Raw genomic sequence first — 22,420 nt, forward strand, 5'->3', positions numbered from 1 at the left:
TCCTTTTGTAGACTATACCATCAGTACTAGGGAAGCCAGAACATAGAACATGTGCGTTTCAGACTTTTGAAACCTATTATTTGCGCCTGAGCCAAATAGAACAGAGCTGTTATCATCAATCACTATTTTAATGGCTTATTTCCTGTTTGGAATTATAATATAACATAGTGTCAACTTGTTCTGACTTTGATTTCAGTTTTCAGTCTTAGTTTTGGAAAGTTGCTTTGACGGAGGGCTCAAGCATTCTAGTTGTAGAAAGAAGAACCTATAATTTCTCTGATAAAACAACTTCAGATGAATCACATTTCTTGTGGCCATGACACCTTGGCCGTAACTCAGAACATAGCCCAGGGCTTTCACATGTCTTTAAGGTTAACTGTGTCTTCAAATATCTGACCCAAAAAACAGTGAGGCCCATTAAGGGATGAGGATGAACATGCCCATTTAGGTAAGTAGGCAAAGTTTTTATACAGAATTGGTCACTGCTAGTGATCAGTGATTAATATGTGCATCGACTTTGTGATAAACCTTGGTCTTGCTTTGCTAACATGTGACAAGTCATTTTAGATATAACGTAGATACTAAAAATAGTTGCTGTGTCCATTACAACGTCCATACTCTCCCTGACATTTGATTATAAGTCTTTTGTCTTTTTTCACAGCAATCACTTCAGAGTATTTTTGGAATTTTTTTTTCTGTGTGTGTATTTCTTTGTAATGTTCACTAAGAAAGTTTTAGATTGCACCAGCTTGTTTCTTACAGCGTTTTAGGTCTGAATAAAGAACTGTCTCCGTTAGGAATGCTTTGTTCCTGGGGCACCTGGGTGGCTCAGTCAGCTAAGCGTCCAACTTCGGCACAGGTCATGATCTCACAGTCCGTGAGCCCGCGTCGGGCTGTGTGCTGACAGCTCAGAGCCTGGAGCCTGTTTCAGATTCTGTGTCTCCCTCTCTTTCTGACCCTCCCCCATTCATGCTCTGTCTCTCCCTGTCTCAAAAATAAATGTTAAAAAAAAAGGAATGCTTTGTTCCTAAGAAGCCACAAGAGTGTGATGGCCACTATTGCTTCAGCAGCTCGACAACATGAGACCCAGTGTCTTCGTATCACTGCTTCCTGCTCACTCTCAGGCATCACCTCTCTGTTCAGGGTAGAGGGAGAGGTGGACTGGTTTTGCCAGCCTCATCTCTAGGTCTGCAAAACACAAGAGCCCCCAATGTTTTTTCCAGCAGACTTCTGTTCTTTCTTATGACCGGAGTCAAGTTTCTCCACCATTCCTGGCTAAAATGTTTAGAGACAGTTTGCACAGTCATGATGAAAAGGATTGTTGAATCCTTTCAAATGTGTATTCAGGATGTACCACGTGCCAGCCACGAGCCTGTCTGCTAGCTTCCCTAGAGGACGCGTGGAAGCTTTCGTCGGTGTGGGGGTCTGTGAAAGCCTTACTGCTCTGGTTCCCGGTAGTGGAATGGAGGGTTGCGGATGGAGATCCTACGGAGGTTAAAGCAGGAGAATGAATTATTCACGGTCATGCATCAGGGTCTGGGAGGACAATGGGAGTGTTAAGTGGAAGATTTGAGATGTCGTTTTGAGGACAAAGCAAGAGTACAGGATACATGACGAAGTTAATAACTCGGTGACCCAAGATTTGTGTCCAGTTTTCCTACTCAAAAGCAAAACTGCAAAATCAGCAATTTCAGGTGCAGATTTCAGACTTCCTGTTCATTACTCTGACTCCCTGATGAACCTCACTGTTAATACATTTTACTTAAATATTTATAAAGTAATATAGAAGAGTCAGAGCGAGCTAATGAAGTCACCAGAAGCATTATTAGACTGTATTATGGATGAATGTTGGTGTCCCCTGAAAATTCCCGTGTTGAAGCCCTAACCCTGAATGTGGCGGTGTCAGGAGGTGAGGCCTTTGGGGGGTGATGAAGTCCTGAGGGCTGAGCCCTCAAGGTAGCATTGGTGCAGACACTTTGGTCTTGGAGTTCCTGCCCCCAGAAGTGTGAGGAATGACGTCCGTTGTTCGAAGCCGTCCAGCCCGGGTATTCTGTGACGGCCGCGTCAGCTGGCTAATGGAGGCTTGGTTGGGTACTCTCTAAGAAGACATGTAAAAACCGCTCTGGTTTGTTCCTGAGCTTTTTTGTTGTGGCTGCTCTTGATCTTTTAGTCAACTGTTTAAACGCCAATGTACGTGACTTAACGTGTAGTCACATAAAAATGAAGCCTCTGTCAGTTTGGGCTCTAACCTTCAAGAGAGAGAAGCGGCTGGTTAAGGAAGCCGACTGTGAGGCCTGGCACGTGCTTCACAGGTACACGGTGGAGATTAAAGCGTGTTGATCCCTGAGTGTGCCCTGATTTAAATAGTGAAAGATGATAGGAGGTTCAGGGAAAGTCTGGGATAAATTAGGAAGGGAGAATACATTTTTTTAAAATGGTTTTATTTCATATATTAATTGTAGACTTATCTTTGAAACAGAATCATTTATCATTCATTTAATCAATATTTATTAAGCACCATTTATGCACCGCGGCAATGCCTGCATATATCATAAAATAAAGTACAAATCTAGCTGAGGAAGACAGATGATAAATAATAAATATGGAAGTAAGTAAATTATGTAGTATGTTAGAAATTAAGGAAAAAATGGTAAAGCATGATAAGAGATTAACATTCTTCGGTAGGGATGGTGTTTGAAGAGAATGGTCTTAATGAGAAGCTGAGATTTGAGCCAGGCCTTGAAAGGCAAGGAATTTCCAGCCAGATATCCTGGGGGAGAGTCACGGGACAAAGTACAGTTATCATATGCAGTATATGAGTTATTCAAACACGTCTATGTCATGTACAGTCTCGTGACAGCCCCGCTAGAAACCTATAAAAAGCACAACAGCAGCAGAATTTAATTTTCAGAAATGTTAATTTGATTAGGAAAATAGATCTCAGAGTTAAATGTGAAATGACGTCTGAGAAATATGGTGTGGGTGTTTCAATTTCTGCTCCCCTCAGGTTCTAGCATGTAGGAGAAGTCGGTATATTGGTAACGCTCGTGACCCATAACCGTTCTCTATTTTGTGCTTCAGAGAGTATACTGGAGACGTCATTGGTATTACGACATTTGCTTAAGGCAGAATCATAGGATCTTGGGAAAGAATCCGGTTCAGTAGTTGTGCTTAGTCTACAAGGACAGACTTGTTACCTGCCTTCGTGAAGAACATTCTAGTGGAGAGGACTGACATTATTCATACAGTTCCCGCCCAGGCTGTATAAATATAAGGTGAAGCAACAATTATTGTAGGGAGAGGACAATTATTGTATGAAATTGTATGGTGATGAAGAAAACTTACCAAGACAGGAAAGGCTTCCCCGGGTGTATATCTGTCCTAAAATCTGAAGGACAAATGGGGAACAGCCAGCTAAGGGTTTCAGGACAGCACCTGCAGAGGGAAGAATGGCAGAAGCAAGCAGGGTGTGCCTGGGGCACTGAGAAGGCCAGCGCTGGGAGGCTCAGTTGGTTAAGTGTCCGACTTTTGATTTCAGCTCAGGTCCTGATCTCACGGTTCGTAGGTTTGAGCCCTGCATCGAGCTCTGCACTGGCAGCGCGGAGCCTGCTTGGGATATTCTCTCTCTCTCTCTCTCTCTCTCAAAATAAATAAAAATAAAAAATTTTTTAAAAAGGCCAGCACTGCAGTAGTGCAGGAGTGAGGGGAGCAGAGACATCAGTCGAGGCCAAAAGGCAAAGGGACAGAAGTTAAGAATTTTGCTTTATTTCTCTCTAAAAGCAATGAAGAGCCATGAAAGGCTGTGCTCAGTGGAGAAGAGTGTCTTAAACAAATCTGCCTTTGGGACAGATGCTCCGATGGTAAGTGAGGCAAGTTTTCAGCAGGGTCATGGATTAGCGATGGGGAAACTAGAGCTGAAGGCTTAAAAGCAGGTAAGAAATGTGGGAAGAAATGGGGAACAGTTGATGGATTTGAGAGTTTGTATAGGAGAAATAAATCAGGAGAGCTTTCATACACGTGGGGAGCAAGGGAAAAAGGAACAGCTTAAGATGATTCCAGGTTTCTAGCCTGTGGAGAAGGATAAAGGGCCATGCTGTTAGCGGGGATTCCTCGCAGCTGATGGCGGTGGCCTTGGCCAGCTGGACCGTAAACCTGGTTTACTGGGTGGAGAAGATGGTTCGCATATGTAGATGTGCCTACACAACCTCGAGAACACACCCAGAGCACTTGCGTGAGCCTCAGTGTCACAGCTCATCAGGCAAGGATCAGACAAGGTTGCAGAAAATGGACGGGTTTTGCTGGAATCACCCCGTGTGTGCTGCACTAAGTATTCCAGTTATCTGTCTGCTTTCCACCCTAGAGCTAGCCTTAAACAGTCCTCAGGGGACCAACTCCCCGGGAGACAAAGTGACACTTTAAAAAAATCTAAGACCTTGAAGCCTGTGGAAGATCTCGTGGGAGCAACCTGTACTTCGTTGTAAGCACATGTCTGAAAACAAGTGGAAACCATGCTGTCGATTTTCTCTTCATTATCAGATACTTGGACCAGTGATCTCTGGTTTTTTTCATTAGGAAAAAGAAAGAGCTTCTTAAAGTCCCGTTGGTCTTCCGTTGACGTAGGACGCAACCCACTTAAGCTCACTGGTTAGGTATTGGGGAGCACAGAGGTCCGCAGAAAGCCACACGCACTGATGCCGCTGGGTCAAGGCCTCGGGAACAGAGAAGAGAGCTTGTGTCTGTTGTGACAGAGAGAGAACTTGTCTTGTCCTATCTGTATAAAACAGCTCTGGTGGAAAAGGTCTTTTCCTTTCTCCTTTTGTTTGTTTTAATTTTTTAACGTTTATTCATTTTTGAGAGATGAAGAGACAGAGTGTGAGCAGGGGAGGGGCAGAGAGAGAGGGAGTCACAGAATCCGAAGTAGGCTCCAGGCCCTGAGCCGTCAGCACAGAGCCCGACACGGGGCTGGAACCCATGAACTGGGAGATCATGACCTGAGCCGAAGTAGGAGGCTCAACCGACTGAGCCACCCAGGTACCTCCTCTCTTTCTCCTTTTGAGGAATATGTTGGGAAGCCTGGATAAACTGCCTGTATATAAATTGCACTCTGAAAACGTGGCAGGACCAATCAGATGATTCACCAAAAGAGCTTACTGCTGATAAAGATCTCATGGGAAGAGGTGCCTCTCCACCCCTGAGCTCAGTTGAGCGCAATCAGGAACGACAGACACAGTGCTCCCAGGCAGGACCTGAGAAGGGCGCTCCCAGGCACCCTTCTGACCCGCAGAAGTCATCGAGGGAACCAGTTTCTGATTCATAGGATGAGGAAAGTGGCGATCCACAGTTTAAGCTGGGCTGACAGGCGTTAACCTCGTCTGCAGTGAATATGAGCTTGTAGTCCCCCCAGAGCAGGTGCTGACTGCATGTGAGAGAAATGACCAGGGTCCAGTAGTGGAAAACGGGCCCAAAGCACCTGATGGAACAGTGACTCTTAGAAGAGGCCAACTGAGGAGAAATGGGCCAAATATCCAGATTCTCGATGCTTCGGGAATGCCACAGAAAGATGTCATCCACACAGATGGTTCTGGCAGAAAGTGTCTACAGAGGACAGATAAATCCTTCTTCCGCCATCTGTGAAAGGAGGCTTAGAGCGATGGCATCTCAGAGCAGCCTCACCGCTCTGCTGTTCATTGGATCATGGTCACAATGTGAGTGTAGCTAAGGCTGATCTTATTCTAGGGCGGCCTTCGGGAGTCAGCCTCTACTGAGAGGTCAACATCCAAGGTATGACATCATTTAAGTCATTCATCAACGCACCTGAATCACCCACTGCCAAGTGATTATGAGTTTGTCTGCTTTAGATTTGTTTCCTCAGGAAACAATGTCTGAAATTTGTTTACAGGCTTCTATTGGGAAGGACTGTTAGGAGTAACATGTGTGAAGAAATTAAGGAAGAGCAGAGAGAAAAACCGATGTGCAGGGCAACCACAGGACCTTGGCCCATCCCACCGGTGTTCTGGAGCTCAAAACGCCACTGAGTGTCCCTCAAAGAGGTGAGGGAACGTAGGCTCCAGTGCGGGCAGGTTCTTGCAGCCAGGGCCTTCCGGGAAGAACCTCGGCAGGGAGTACTCAGCAGGCAGCACCTCCGTGGCAGGCCCGGCGGACGTGGGAGGAACTGTCTTCTCGGGTCCAGTGAGCCAGGCCATACTTGTCAGCGCGAGGGTTCTTCCGAAGGGAAGGGACATCCTGTCCCCAGTCGTCCTGGGAAGTGGTTAATCTGGGAGAGACGGGAGCGGTCGGTCTTTAAGGATGGTGTGTTGGTGGAGGGAGTTAAGCGTCCAGCGCTCTCACCAGCGTGAAGCAGGACCTGGGGAATTGTGAAACTGCACAGGTACCTCGTACAGCACGTGACTCGCGTCTGTGTTGTGTGGTTCTGATTTCGGCAATCAGACCCAATTATCCTGGTACAGGAAGTATGCTGCCGCACGACAGCTACACGACTGAAGGGATCACGGCGTTGATGACAGTGCCTTGGCATTACTCAGCGTTGGAGCCCTGGAGCCACAGGGTCCAAAGCTTGATGGTGGAGCCCCGCCCTTGGGACAGCAGGGACCACGCGATCTGCAATAGCCTGTCTCGTGAGCTTGTTTGCGAAACAGTGAGGGAAGCACTCCAGCGGCCCCGTCCCATAGAGATATGATGGCAGCCACATTCACGAGTTGAAACTTTCTAGGAAGCGTGTGAAAAACAGGAGAGGGGCGTCTGGGTGGCTCAGTCGGTTCAGCATCCAACTTCGGCTCGGGCCATGATCTTGTCGTTCATGAGTTTGAGCCCCACGTTGTGCTCTGTGCCTGGAGCCTGCTTCAGAGTCTGTGTCTCCCTCTCTCTCTCTGTCCCTCCCCCACTTGCATTCTGTCTCTCTCTCTTTCTCTCTCAAATATAAATAAACATTAAAAAAATTTTTTTTACAGGAGAAAAGACACCAAATGAGATTAAGTTTATTTGGCTTATTTAACTCAATGTGTATTATCATTCGCTATGCAATGAAAATTAAAACTGTTGATATATTTTACTTTTTTCATTACATGTTTTCCAAATCTAGTGTGTGTCTTACAATGACAGCACATTTCAATTTGAACTAGCCACATTTCCACACTCTGTTGCCACATGCAACACAGGTGGGTGCTACCATGATACAGACTAGGCATTATGCCTGGTGCTTGGAAAAAATCAGCTGTAAGTATTTTAAATGTATTTACTGTTAGTGAGTATGTCCCTGCCTAAGTCTTCTTGTGCCCTAAACCTGCAGTGTAAATACTATATGTTTTTAAAATGTTTCTGCCACCTTCTCCTCTATGTAAACACACACGTGCACTCACATGTTTTAAATAAAAGGGATTTTTATTATTTGCTTCATTGTTAGTATTTTCTCGAAGAGAGAATAAAATTGACTAGATTCATATAAACTAATTTGTCAGAATATCGATGTTGAATTTTCGTCACAACTGGAACTGTGGGTTAGCAGCTTAGAAAAAACTAGCATTTCAGCTGGAGGGGGTTTTAGGTCCTCATTTTGAAGAAGTAAAGCTGTTTGTGTAGAGTAATTATAATTGGCTGAAATTTCAGTAGATAAATTTAGCATTTATATGTTAGTTTGGAAGTGTTTTATTCTAGAGGAATTAAAATGTGCTTATGCTACTTTTGAATGAAAATATCAAACGGGTTGTCTTTTCATTCCATACATATATGTAGAAAATAATTTTTCTTACCACAAAAGGTATTTTTGTCATTGTTGAGAAGATCTGTGGCCACGGATACTGGTCAAAGGAAATAAACACAGAGCTTATTAGTAGTATTATTTTTTCTGCTGCTGCCTTTTAGCAGTCAGGACCTGTCCAACCTAAATCCAAAGGGCTATCAGAATGCCAGGAGCATTTCATTTATCCTTATCTGAAGGCTGCCCAGCCTTAAAGTTCTGGAAAGGCAAATGCTCTGCTTGGATACATGCAAATTCAGTTGAATAGCATTATTCAGAGTAAGGAAAGGAAGGATGTTTGGGGACAACCAACAATAATGTCCTGTTGCTCACATCATCATGGAGAAGCTTCCCTGGGTCCCTGACTTGCCTGTCATTTCTGTGTCTGCACCAGTGGGCTCTTAACCACAGTTTAGGATTTGCAATTTGAAGTAAGATCACTGGATGCTAATGCCTCCGTCAAACTAGCACGTTCACTAATGAGTGTTGGGGCAGCGGATGGTGATGCCCAGATTCCAGCCCTCGTCTTCCCTGTCTCCATGAGGTGTTGGTTTCTCCACCATCCGCTTCTTCCCCACATGTCCTGGGCTGGGGTTGCACTGTTTGAAGGAAGTGTGATGTGGCTTAGACCACACACACACACGTGTGTGTGTGTGTGTGTGTGTGTGTGTGTGTGTGTGTGTCTGGGGACTGCGATGGCGTGGGGGTTCTTTTGGGTTGCTGTGACAAAGCACCCCAGCCTGGAGGCTGGAAATCTGAGACCAGAGTGCAAGTATGGGCGGGTTCTGGGGATGACACTCTTCAGAGATGCAGACCGCCATGTTCTCACTGTGTTCTCACGTGGTGGGAGGGGACAAGGGGGCTCTCCGAGGCCTCTTCTATAAGGGCTCTGATCCCTCGTAGCCTCATCACCTCCCAAAGGACACCATAACTTTGGGAATTAAGTTTCAACACATAAATGGGGGGGGGGGGGGGCAGAGTACAGACATGCAGTCCGTAGCAGGATGAAAGCAAGGATGTGAAGAGATAAGATGTGTTTCAAAATAAAAGGAATAGTGTATGTCAGGAAATGGTTAAGCAGGGAGTTTCCTTTAGCTGTGACAGACTCTTGGGTTTAGAATTATTCTGGCTTTTATGTGGCTGTAAACTTGGTTTTATCAAAAATATTACTGGCTCCAAAAAATAATATAAAAACTTGTCATTTTCATAATCTTTTGGTTCTGTTAAATTTACCTAGATATTTTCAAATGATTCCACTTACTAAAAAAGTATCAATGTGTATATATTTTTATGGATTGAAATGAACGCAAGTACAATAGAAATTGTCTCTAGCCATAATCCCCGAGCCTTGGCTTATGTTTGAGCATCTTTATCTCTAAACTGGGAATAGAAGCGCTTGCCTGTCTAACCAACCGTGTGATTGTGGGGAATTAAAAGTCTCATAGGTGACAGAATGGTAGACTGTTTCCAGGGAGTTCATGAAATGTAAAAACTGGCACCGCAAGACCATCACCTTGAGTGAAGAAAAAATCAAAGCACCTTCCCAGTGAATCCGGTGTGCCCATCTATCAGGGTATTTATTTGGCCTTTGGATGCCTAATTGTGTGCGCAAGACATGCAGAGACCTGACGGGAGTTTAGGGAAAAGCAATGAAGATGATGAAGGGGCTGTTTGCATTGATTTATGAAGACATTTTAAATGAATGCAGTATGAATAACTCTCCTAAGTGACGACCGGGGAAAGACATAATAAATGTCTACAAATATCTGTTGGGTGTGAATGCTGGAAAGGGAGATAGATGAGGGGCAGAAGGATATGATAAGGAATAATGAGACAGAATTGGAAGAGTTTATACGAGGAAAAAAAATTGTAGTCCTTTGATTCCGCTGAGAAGTGTCCATCAGTGAAAAAGCTCGATCCCGTGATTAGAAGCGCTGAGACTACGGGGTCAAGGCTGAGGAAGCGTGCTGCTAAAAATGCACGCGAGCGAGCTGGGGCGTGCAACGTGTTCGCAGCGGAGCGGGGCTGGGGTGGCCGGTGCTCAAGGTGGAGCCCTGTCCGTGTCTTTGTGTTCTTGTCTTGGGGGAAAAGCAGGCAGGGGCCCAGAACTCCTCCGTCTCCATTCTGTGCCCGCCCCGTTGTCCACCTCCGTCTTCTGTATTCCTTGGAAGAAACCTGGAGGAGGGGGTCTGCTAAGTTAGCAGCTTTGGGTAAAAGGCCGTGTTTGGAAGATCGCTTCTGTGACCAAGGGCACAAGGCGCAGTATCACAAGGTCGGCGTGTGTCCGCACACGGTGTGCTAACGTTGTGGTCTTTATTTCCCCAGCCCGGGACCCTCTGTCACCCTCCTTCCCCACCCTGAGGTCTGAGACTGTAAGCCAGACGGAGAACCAAGGACGGAGGGCCGGCACTGTCTCCAGGTCCCCCACTAAATAGAGCTTCTCTCTTCAAAAATGGAAAGCGAGATGGCTAATAATTAATGAGCTCAGCTGAGGCAAATAACAATTAAGTTCGAATAAGGCCTTAACAATTAGCATTTCAACCATTATTGCATGGGAAGCGAAACATTAGATTAGTTATGCTTGTAGGAAGTAATCAGCGAAGAATTACTCCGCTCATTTTTAAGTAATATAATTACTCTGTTCGTTTCTGTTGAGACTTTCCACTGAGGCTCTCAGCCTGAGTCCATGCCGCGGCCAAAAAAAGGATACACGTGGCTAACTTAGAAGGCGTAGTCGTGCAGACTCAAGTTCATTTCTAAAAGAAGTGCACGGGGATTTAAAAAGAAGCTTCACTAGTGTCTACTTAAATGACTGTAGCTTATGAGGAAAGCAGATTGCAAGGCACGGTAGGAATCAGGTAAACATTGGGAGCCAGGAGGATTTGTAGATTTGAGATGAAGTCACAATAATTCTTTGTCATGTGTCATCACTCATGACTGCCTGAAGGAAATTTAGAGCAAGTAAACAGATAAAATGTATCATTTATCAAATGGTTTATATGAGCCATGCTGAAAATGGGAGATTCCCTAGCCAGTGGGATAATAATCATCTGCATATTGCAGAGTTCCTGGATTTTGTATCTTTTTTATATTTACCACTTATATCTTACTACCGTTATGATTCTATGTTTACCATTTTTTATTCCTAATAATGTGTTTCTAGTATTTTGTCCTGCTGGTGAGATAGTAGAATGCATACGGGTCAGTGTTGTCCTCTGATGTTTATTTATTTCTGAGAGAGAGGGTGTGTGAGCAGGGGAGGGGCAGAGAGAGAGGGAGAGAATCCCAAGCAGGCTCCACGCTATCAGCAGAGAGCCCGACATGGGGCCCAAACTCACCAACCAGGAGATCATGACCCAAGCTGCAATCGGGTGCTTAACTGACTGAGCCACCCAGGCACCCCACAACAGTGTCCTCTAAAATCTAGCTTTAGTGATTACAGATAAGCTGTGTTAAAGTGAACAAGGGGACCATTAGTCAGAGGTGGCTCGCATGCTGTGGTGGCCTAGGACAACAAACCAGTACCTAAACCTGGAGATGCATCAGAGGTAGAGTCACAATACTCAGGGCCTAGTCGCAAACAGACAGTACTAAGCTTTTGGTTACAGCCGATCAATAATTTCCTTGCTTTGTTTCACACTTTGTGTTAAGTCTCTCCCGGGCTCCTGCTGGAAGAACACCCCTAACAGCTTCCTGTTTGGTTCTGCCTGATTAGAATTGATTTTTGCTCAAATAAACTGAAACATTTTTAAAAATATGCCTCAGTTAATCTTTTAAGAGCTACAAGAACAGATTATGAGTGAAACACAAGCAAAGAAAAAATAAAGGCTATTTTAGAATCCGCTGTGAAAACAGGGAAACCTAGGAAATCACTTGTACAGTTAATCCCAAGGACAAAGGCTTTAGGAAATTGGAAGGAAACAGATTCTAACGTGTAACACGAAACAAAAATCGAACAACATTTTGCTATTTTTCTGTCTCCCCATAATTTATCTTCAGTGATCATCATAATGGTTAAAGCTATTGGTTACCAATTGCTCTGAAGTCCATACGGCACTAATTTTGACCTTTTAAGTCAGGAAGCATTTCCCTTGCACGCCAAAAGAACTCTAATTTCATTTGAAGTCTTGGAGGAACCCATGTGCTTATGCAGAAACGATCCCTTAATTTCCCATGACAATCTAATTAAAATGAATGGCCTACAATTAAATTGAACCACATCTACCTTCCAGTGAGTGACGTGAAATCCTGCTCCAAGCCCCTGAACTTCAGTTCAATATCTGGCTATATTTAGGCCTCTGGTATGACTCTCTCCTTCTGCGTACATGTCTAGGCTGATGACGTTAATACACAAAAAGAGGCTCTTGTTTCTATAGGAAACAAGTGAAGAATTAATTTCTTAATGCCTTGAAAATTACCGTTCTGATATTTGTGAGCCCTTGTAATCGTCCTGAAGTCCATGGCTCATCGACGGTGTGGTACTTCAGATTATAAAATTTTCTTGCCGTAACTTGTTTACAGTGATGTTTCCGTCCAAGTAAAGCGGTCATCCAGGATGTCATGTGCATAATGCAGGAGGAGATGATGTGCAGAAACAAATGCTTTTCGTCCCCAAAGCCTCTCTATTCCTGTTATCTTGATTCTTTCTTTTCTGTTCTCATCTCTTCTGGAACATTCGCCAAAAATCAAAGCACTTACAGTTTGTAAGTGCACATGTCGAAATATTTGCAGTTTGCAAAAAGAGTGACTCATGGGGAATTGGCTTTCGGGTTTTATTAATAATGAATAATCGGTTCTGTCTTACAAGGTGCTTTTTTTTTCCTTCTGTTAACTTTGCCAGAGTCCTTTGGAGAGAAGAAGAAAAGGAAATGAATTTTAGCTGCTGTAAAACACAGTTTATAAATGAGCATAAGCATGTGTCAGCAATTTTGTTATGAAAAATTTTCTGTACAAGACATTTCGGCATGTCAGTGAAACACCTTCTTGTTTCGACCTCTTCTCAGACTCTACCTTTACAAGAGGCACAGGATTTGCTTATGGAATTTTGAGACTGACCTAATAGTGACTTTTGCAAAGTCACTATTACAAAACAGTCATAAAGTAGAAAAACCATTCCTTGGCATCACAAGTATAGGGTTCCGCGTCCAGCCCCATGAGGTCATGAAGATACCGTTTCTGCATTCGAAGAGGGGCCCTAGCGTGAGTCAGGCTGAGGGGCCACATGTGTAAAAGCATCAGGTGAGGACACCACGTACCTGGGGAAAGAGCCCTCTGTAGTGGCTAGCATAGTTCAGCAGCAGGGTCATAGTTACTGTTAAATGCCTACAAAGCTGAGGCATTGCCTACAAAGCTGAGAATGTGATATGCATTCTCTATGTGTACAGACAATTCATTTCTGCTTCCTGTGTAGCACGTATTCTGAGAATCGGTGAATTGGAGGGCTGCAGAGAGGCAATACGGTTCAGGTGTTTACTCACAAGACAAGGTGAGTGAGTGCGCTCAGGGTTTATCTTTGTATTTGCCTTGGGAACTCTGTTTTGCTTTTCACAGGATCCTCAGAGGCTTCTTCGATTCTTGAAGAGGTTCAGATAAGAACCCAAAACCCACGGAATGGCTGGTTTCCTCAAATCACATGCTAGGACACTCTTAGAGCTTTGGTTCAATGGGTTCTCCTTATCAAGGGTCAGTGTATTATCCTAGAAATCAAGCAGCCAAGGCCAAATTAGTGACCAAAAGCTGCTGCGGTGAAGGCCAGGGGTTTTGATGCCTGAGTCTAACGGCCCCAGAACCACTTACCCCAGGTAGCTGACCACCTGGTCACGGGTTCACACAAAGGAGATCACGGAGACACTAAAAGCAAGACCTGTGTAATGGATACAAGGCACCTAAACGATTCTTACTGGTATAAGACAGAAATAACTGGAAAGAAAAAGATCATCTTCCTGGATAAAAGATTTTTCTTTTCACCTCTGTGCCAGCCATATGGAATCTCTTTCACGTGGCCCTTGGTGATGTCGTCCATCTGGCCCAGCTGTCCCTTCATTCCTGAAGAGCCTTTCAGTCTTCTGTTCCGTGTTTTCTGATCTCAGTACCATTTTCAGGTTGGTTTTTACTCGCCAAACAACATTGCAACAATAATGCATGTTCCTTCTGCTGTATTCACTTCTGCAGTGATAGCTCTTGGGACCTGAATAAGAGCTAACAAGGCCTCTCTAAAGCCACTGAACCCTAGAGACGAAGGAGGTTGGCATCCTAGAGAGGAAGGGAAAACAAACATTGTCTTCTGTCCCCCTGCCAGTCTGGTAACAAAATGAGGTCACATCTCTGCTTTCTTTTAGAAAGGAGAAACCTTTTCTTGGAATCGGTCCTCACCACACTGTGTCAACTCAGGCAAAAATTCAAAGCAAAAGCAGGTATTGTTTAATGTGTGTTACTCATTTGGAGACAGGGAAAATGGAGGATTGTATGCCTTGCCTGTTGGAATACAGCATAAAAAGGGAAAAATGGGCAACATTAAAAGGGCGCCAAAGTATAGTAATAACAACAATAATGATGACAAATGTATGTGATTAAAATAGTGTCTCTGCTAAACTTCCACGCAGCTTTGCAGTGGAGTTTTAATATTGACAGCGTGCACTACAGGAGTAAAGAGCTAATATGCCATGTCTGTCTGCCTAGAGTTTAAAAGAAACAACGGCTTCCACGAGTGCAACGTTTTTAGGGCTGACACAGAAGTGAGATCAGGCGGTGGTTGTCTTTCTGTGTCTGGCTTATTTCACTCATCATAATGCCCTCCAGGTTCATCCATGTGGTCACAAATGGCAGGATTTTCTTCTTATTTTATTTTATTTTATTTTATTTTATTTTATTTTATTTTACTTTATATTTTAGAGAGAGAGCATGAGCAGGGGAGAGGACAGAGGGAGAGCTAGAGAATCCCAAGCAGGTTCCACAATCAACGCAGAGCCCAACGTGGGGCTCGATCCCACAAGCCAAAATCAAGAGTTGGACGTTCAACCAAGTAAGCCACCTAGGTGCCCCAAAGAATCCCTTCTTTTTTAAGGTGCATAATTTTCTGATGTGTGTATGTATATACATCACATAGAATGGTGGTTGCTGAGAGTAGATGTTGGTCAAAGGATATAAAGTTTCAGTTATCAAATGAGTTAGCCCTGGAGATCCAATGCACAGTGCAATGACCATATTTATCAATATCGTGTTGTGCCCTTGAACTTTGCTAAGAGGTTGGATCTCAAGTGTTCTCACCACGAAAAGAAAATACTAAGTATGTGAGGTAACAAGTATGTTAATTAGCATGATTGTAGTAATCATTGCACAATGCACATGCATATTAAACATAACGTTTTACACCTTAAAGGTATACAGCTTTTGTCAATTATACCTGATAAAGCTCGGCGGGGGGGGGGGGGGAGGGCGGATGGGGGGGAAGAAATGCTAGCACACAGGTATTGAGCTGGATGGAGATACTAGCACGGCCTCGGCAGAGTTAGGAGTGAGGCGTAAGACAGCTCCAGGAGGTGGTCACCTTAGGAAGGATTAATTACACAAAGACAGAGAACTTGCCAGCTGTTCTGTGTCCCTGGAGGGCCCTGGGACATTTCTGCCCCAGACACAGTGAAGTTCCCCAGGGGCCGTGCGTCCGTTTGTAGACCATCTCAGAGTCGGCTCTCCATAGGCTGGCAGGGCAACAGAGAGTGAGCCGCCCAGCACCCCCAGGAGTGGCAGGATTCTGAAGTGGCAGATGCCAGGTGGCAGCTAGGGGGTCTGTGGCCCCGGGTGACAGGCAAGGTGCTCAGGGGTATGAGCTAGAGGGACAGCCATAAGGGTATTGCTTGGCGCATCTAGAGAAAGTCAACACAGAGTGGGTGAGCAGTTACCACGAAGACAAATGATGATGTCGTAAGTTAGGACGTCTCGTTCCGGACCGGACGATACAGTAGAGGAACACAAGATGAACAGAAGAAAAACGAAGAAACATTTATTAACACGTGCATCATGCCTACACAGGCGTATTCAGTGATGAGTCACCCAAAGGGGTGGTTAGAACTCGGGCTTACAGAGCATCTTAGCCAAAGAACAACAAATTTGCAGAGCAGTGACGACACAAAGGAATAGAATTTTGAGTTCCCAGGGCAGCAAACTGTAGGGCGACAAGTCTCTGGGGGAACTAGTGGGAGATAAGGCCTAGTTTGTGCGGTTTGCTGTGTAGACTCCTCTGGTGTCATCTCTGGGCTCATAAGGATCTAGAGGTGTCTCCAGTGATTAACTTCTGTCCTTCCTGGTAGAGAAGAGGGGAGGGGGACACTTTGACAGATTTGTAGGGGAAAGCAGAAAGCTTTGTTCTGTTTCTTCTCAGTTGTGGTCCACTTAAAACAATCCTTCTGGGGCACCTGGGTGGCGCAGTCGGTTAAGCGTTCGACTTCAGCCAGGTCACGATCTCGCGGTCTGTGAGTTCGAGCCCCGCGTCAGGCTCTGGGCTGATGGCTCGGAGCCTGGATCCTGTTTCCGATTCTGTGTCTCCCTTTCTCTCTGCCCCTCCCCCGTTCATGCTCTGTCTCTCTCTGTCCCAAAAATAAATAAAAAACGTTGAAAAAAAACAATAAAAATAAAATAAAAAAAATAAAAAACAATCCTTCTGCCAAAGTGGCATATTTTGGAGACCCATATTCTGCGACCCTATGGTGGGAAGTAAGTTCCACTAAAGATTAAGGGTCCCAGGTACTGGTAAAGAGTTCATGAGCCTAGTGCACAGAACATTCTGTGACATCACTTACTTAAAAAAATTTCTTTCCTTTTTTATTTGAGCATAGTTGACACACAGTGTCGCATTGGTTCAGGGGTGACACCCTCTTGAAAGGAAAGAACACATCTATGTCTGGTGTCTCCTAACACAAAGAATGAAGCACACAGCTCTTGGGGTGAGGCTCTTTGGTTTGCAGCCAGTACAGTCTGAACCCAGAAATACTACTCCCCAACCTGTTTTCAGGTGCCTGGGAGAGGAGCCTAGATGAGAGAGAATTTTGAAGCAGGTTCAACGTGCACGTATAGGGACCCTCTGGCATGAGCCTTATGGTACCCGGGGTCGTCAGACTGCTGTAAAGACCTCTACTAAGCTTCAGTCAGAGGGTTACAGTGTAGACCTCCAGGGTCTTGGAGCCTGATTTACTTTCTGCAGTAGAGAACCTGTGTTTTCTGGGTACCATAGAAGAGGCAGCAACAGTGACTTTCAGAGTCCTGTCCTGGGGTGTCCTGTCTAAGCCATGCCGTGAGACTGGAACCCACCTGAAAACTCTATGGACTATCCAGTATTTGTACAAGAAATTGCTTCACAGCTGGGACCATCAGAGATGGTACCTGTCACAAAGAATTAAAACATTGAGCGCTGGTAACCATTAGCCCAGCTCTGTTGCTATGAGAGCTTTCTTGGGGTGCAGGAACACAAGCTGCCCCAGGATTGGGTCAATGTCTACTGGTGCTTTAGAAATCATACTGTGAACTGCCCTCATTTTTCCCATCGAGGAAGGAGTGTCCCAGAGAGATTAACTGCTTGCTCGAGTTCGCGTGAGTGCGCAGGGTCTTGGTAAAAGAACCCAAGCCAGGGCCCCCTCGCGTCAGTGCTGTTTCTTTACCTCTGTAAACACACGAACTGCAACGACTTTCCCTTGTTCATTTTATTAGCCTCCCGGGACCACGTTGGATATTATCCAAATGGAGCTCATTCCCCTCATGTCTGAAAAATAATGGTGCCGTGTGTTCCTTGGTGGCCATCGAACTCTATAGATTACTTGTACAATATGATGAAGGACTTTAAAAACTTTGCAGTAATGATAATTGGGTCAAGGATATATCAAGGAGTTAATCAGAAGGGTTTATTAATTAGCATATCTCTAGTGGAGCCATTACAACTGATTAATAACTTGGTAGGTGTGAAAGGGAAGGTGAAGTTTAAAAAAATCAATGACCCAATCGACAGCATTGTGTCCTCCATATCAGTTGCACCGAAGCTTTTTTAGAGAAATCTCAGGTTATTAATCATCAGCCCAATAGCCCTTTGTGGAAATTGACCAAGGTAATGTGTGCATAGGAAAAGCAGCTAGAGTCTCCTTAGGAAACTTCCTAGGAATTTATTTATGTTAGAGCATAAGTCTTGCCGTTCAAACTGAAATAGCTGTGCTGTTTAATTTTGGTTTTAAATACAACAGAAATTAGTCCACTAAAAGAACTAATTGCTTGCGAATTTTCATATTTAAACACAAAGCCATTTCTTAAATGACAGTCCCGAATAACATTTCAAAGTCTAGGCAAACAATGGTTTTTAAAGTCTTGAGTTATGCATAATTTCACAGGATTTTTTACTAATTATAAAACAGTGAAGTGACGGTTTCGAGAAATTCAAGGAAAGATCAGAAGTAATTATTACTTTTTTAAATTACTTGTTTTTGTAAATAAGAGGACGTTTATAAAGCGTATGACTAACATCACTGCCTATTTTAAACAACATACTCCTATAAACAGGCGTGCCAGCTCACAAGAGACGTAATGCAGTCCACCCCTCAAGATTACCATTGTTTTCAGAGCTGCAAAACGGTCAACTTCTTTTTCCCTTCTCATTCAAACCCGCTTCACAACCACCCTCCTTTTGAAAATACCTCGGGTGTTCAGTGCACAGAAATAGAATGAATGACCATCCACAGTATTTGCTTTCAGAGGCTTGCCAACATTTTAGAAGTCTCAGAATTAAAATGGGCCTTTGGGGTGGAAAGCTGTTCTTCGAAGGCCCTTCTGTCTCCTTAATCTTCTTTCAGGGCTTATGACCAAGAACTTTGGAGCTAGCCAGCCTGGGTCAGATCTGACGCTGCCTCTAACTACCTGTAACCACAGACAAATAAGCACACAGAGCAATTACTCAATAAAAATGTGCTCAGTTTTTGTATTAGTGTCTTATCATCATGAATAAAATAACCATACATTACAGAAATTAGACACAGGAAAGGTGTTTTGTGAACCCCTACTCCGTGGTAATGGCAAAAATGAGGTAACAAAGAAGAGAGCTAACAGGAGACAGGACGGGCCCCCAGACTGGGCGACTATTGTGCATGCACGCACTCACATCCTGAGATTTCAGGGCATCTGGGCAGAGATAAAGGGTAGTAGGAAGCAGAGTAACTCAAGTAGACACTTGATCTGCTCCACTGTTTTGTCAAAGCCTGCTTATAGAGAGTTTAGTTTGGTAGCTATGATTAAATATTTTGTGACATTCAGCCAAATTAAATTAAAGATTGAGTCAGTTAATATACAGCTAAAACATGGAAGAAACCTGTGTCCATCCACAGAGGAATAAATAAGCAAAATGTGATATAGAGAGAGACTATTAATCCCTTATCAGATACACAAATTGCAAGTATTTTTTCCCATTCTGTGGGTTGCCCTTTTACTCTGTTGATTTTTTCCTTTGATGCAAAACCTCTAAAATTTTCATAAAGTTCAATTTGTCTGTTTCTTCTTGTGGTATCATATCCAAGAAGTCAAGCCAGATCCAGGGTCATGAAACGTTTGCCCTACGTTTGGCATTTTCTTACCATATTATCTAGTAATGACACTTCTAGGTATTTTCTCAATTGAGCTGAAAACATATTCCCACACAAACCTGCACAAAAATGTTTATAGCAGCTTTAACCACAACTCACAAAAACTAGAAACAACCAACTTCAGTGTCATAAAGCTTTTGCGCTATGTTTTCCTTCTAACAGTTTTATAGTCTTAGGTCTTACATTTAGGTCTTTGATGCATTTTAAGTTAATTTTTGTATTTGGTGTCAGATAAGGATCCAACTTCATTATTTTATATGTGGATACTTAGTTGTCCCAGAACCATTTGTTAAAAAGATTGCCCTTTCCACATTAAATGGTACTGACACCATTGTCAACAATTGTCTGATCATACATGTGAGGGTTTATTTCTGGAATCCCTGTTCTGTGAGGTTGGCCTGTATATATCTGCCTTTGTGCGAGGACCACACTATTTTGATTCCTGTAGTAATCAAAAATCAAATTACTGGAGTAATGTTTGAACTCAGAAAGTATGAGTCCTCCAGCTTTGTTCTTTTTTGTTTAAGTTTATTTATTTATTTTGAGAGAGAGAGCGAGAGAGCGCATGTGCACAACCAGAGGAGGGGCAGAGAGGTAGAGGGACAGAGAGAGAGATCCCCATGCAGGTTCCACAGTGCCAGAACAGAGCCTGATGCGGGGCTCAATCTCACAAACCGTGAGATCATGACCTAAGCCAAAGTGGGATGCTTAGCCAACTGAGCCACCCAGGCACTCCTGTTCTTTTTTAAGATTTGGATGCTTGGTGTCCCTGGAGATTCTCTATGAATTTTGGAATGGGTTTTTGCATTTCTGCAAAAAATACCATGAGATTCTGATAGGGGTTGCATTGAGCCTGCAGATTGCCTTGGGTAGGGCTGACATCGTGGCAATGCAGAGTCCTTCAGTCTGTGATGAGCGTGCTTCCCTTTATTTCTGCCTTCTTTAATCTCTTTCACCTGCCTTCTGTAGTTTGTATCATAGTCTTTCACCTCCTTGGCTAATTCCTAAGTATCTTATTCTTTTTGATGCTATTATAGTTTCAGTGGTTTCATAATTTCTCTCTTAGATGGTTTGCTGTCAGTGTAGAGAAATTCAACTGAGTTGTGTGTTGACTTTGTATCTTGTACTTTTGAATTTATTTACCAGTTCCTAAAGATGTTTGTGGAGTCTTCAGAGTTTCAACAGATACGATCATAACATCTGTGAACAGAGATAATTTTACTTCTTCTCTCCAATTTAGATGTCTTTAATTTCCTTTTCCTGCTCTGGCCAGAACCCCCAGAACTATGTTGAAAACGAAGAGGGAAAATCTTGTTTCCTTGTCTTGTTCCCGATTCTGCAGGAAAAGCTTCCAAGCTTTCACCATTGAGTACGATGTTCGCTGTGGGTTTTTCATATACTCAAAGAAAGGCCTCTCACACAGAGATAAGAATTTATGAAAATGTAAAAACATCTAATAGTCCTAGAGACTAGAGAGGAGTGAACAATTTGAGAAATCTGATGTTTCAAAAATGTAAGGAAAACATAGCTGGACGTGGGACTTTAAAGCGGTTAAAATGAAAATGTCAGATAATAAAGGACAGGTGTATCTCATACTGGGTGGGGTGATGGTATCTTGACCTTTGGTCCTATGGTTTTCAAATCCATGTGCAAAATAAGGCAGTTTTCCATGCATTTTCATTTTGAGATTTCAAAAGAAACATTACTTTCGATAAGAAGAAGTCAGCAGCGTTTTTAAATCAGTGAACTGTGTGAAATTCTGTAGGCCAAAATATACCTGTGCTGATATGATTATAAGCTATAAAAGAAAGTCTAACACTTTGCCTCTAATAGAGTACAAGCAAAAATTAGATGGCCTGGGAGGGAGAAATAGAAAGTTCAAGCAAAACAGATTAAAGTATAAGAGAAACTTTTATTTTTAATGTTTACTTATTTTTGACACAGAGAGAGACAGAACATGAGTAGTGGAGGAGGGGAGGGGGCAGAGAGAGGGAGACACAATCCGAATCCGATCAGCAGGCATCAGTCTCCGAGCTGTCAGCACAGAGCCCAGTGCAGGGCTAGAAGCCACAAATTGTGAGATCATGACCTGAGCCGAAGTGGGACGCTTAACTGACTGAGCCACCCAGGCGCCCCAAGAGGAACTTTTAATAAACCATACATTTATAAATAAAATTAACAATTGGCCAACAGACAAAACTAACAGAGAGTTCAAATATAAATTCTCTGGCTAGCCGGAGTTCTGGAGCCTGAGTTCTCAGGGTATCTGGCCACCTGAAAGAAAACCGCATGAAGGCACAGAATGTCGGCCGACCCAATGTCTTCATCTCAGAAACATGAGAATTTTGCTTTGTAAGTCTTAAAAATCTACATTACTGTATGGTTTTGTATAAGTCAATTTGCCAGAGATTTTTTTACCTCCCCTAAATCAGAGATCCCGGAGTATAAAATAAGGATTTTCACTTCAGAAGAACAAATTGGTTTTGGAGAACACATGGATGAAAGCACTCTGTTCCAAATTTGGGGATCACCACCGACTAAAAGGAAGCATATAGACATTGCAGTTGCTCTATAAACTTACCTACCAGCAATTTTATTAAACATCACTGAGCAAACATATTCAATGTATATGCATTTCCTCCTATAGGTAAACTTACTCTCCCCTTTACATTTTTTTGAAGTTGGTTTATTCATTTTGATAGAGAGTGTGGGGGCGGGGGAGTGCAGAAAGAGAGGGAGAGAGAGAGAATCCCAAGCAAGCTCCATGCTATCTGTGCAGAGCCCGACACAGGGCTGCATCTCACAAACCTCAAGGTCATGACCCAAGCCAAAATCAAGAGTTGGATGCTCAATTGATTGAGCCAGCCGGGTGCCCCTCTACCCTTTTTATTCCAATGAAAAGTGGCGGTATCTTTTTGTAGTGACCTCTTAAGATAGACTTGAAGGAGTCCTTGAGTTTTTTGTCTCCCCAGCTTCATCCTATCAGAGTGACCATGACTTCCTTTGATTCTGTTAGCAAAATAGTCATGGATTTTACTCTCTTCTCCAAATCAACTGT

At 43.6% G+C, this 22,420-nt stretch overlaps 1 pseudogene; it reads left to right on the forward strand.

The window, feature by feature from the left end:
• The window catches only part of LOC122224099, a 149,370-nt pseudogene that overhangs the window by 65,506 nt on the left and 61,444 nt on the right, over nucleotides 1–22,420 (forward strand).

The sequence above is a fragment of the Panthera leo genome, chromosome B4 (genome assembly GCF_018350215.1).
Source record: "Panthera leo isolate Ple1 chromosome B4, P.leo_Ple1_pat1.1, whole genome shotgun sequence".
In the NCBI taxonomy this organism is placed as follows: domain Eukaryota; kingdom Metazoa; phylum Chordata; class Mammalia; order Carnivora; family Felidae; genus Panthera; species Panthera leo.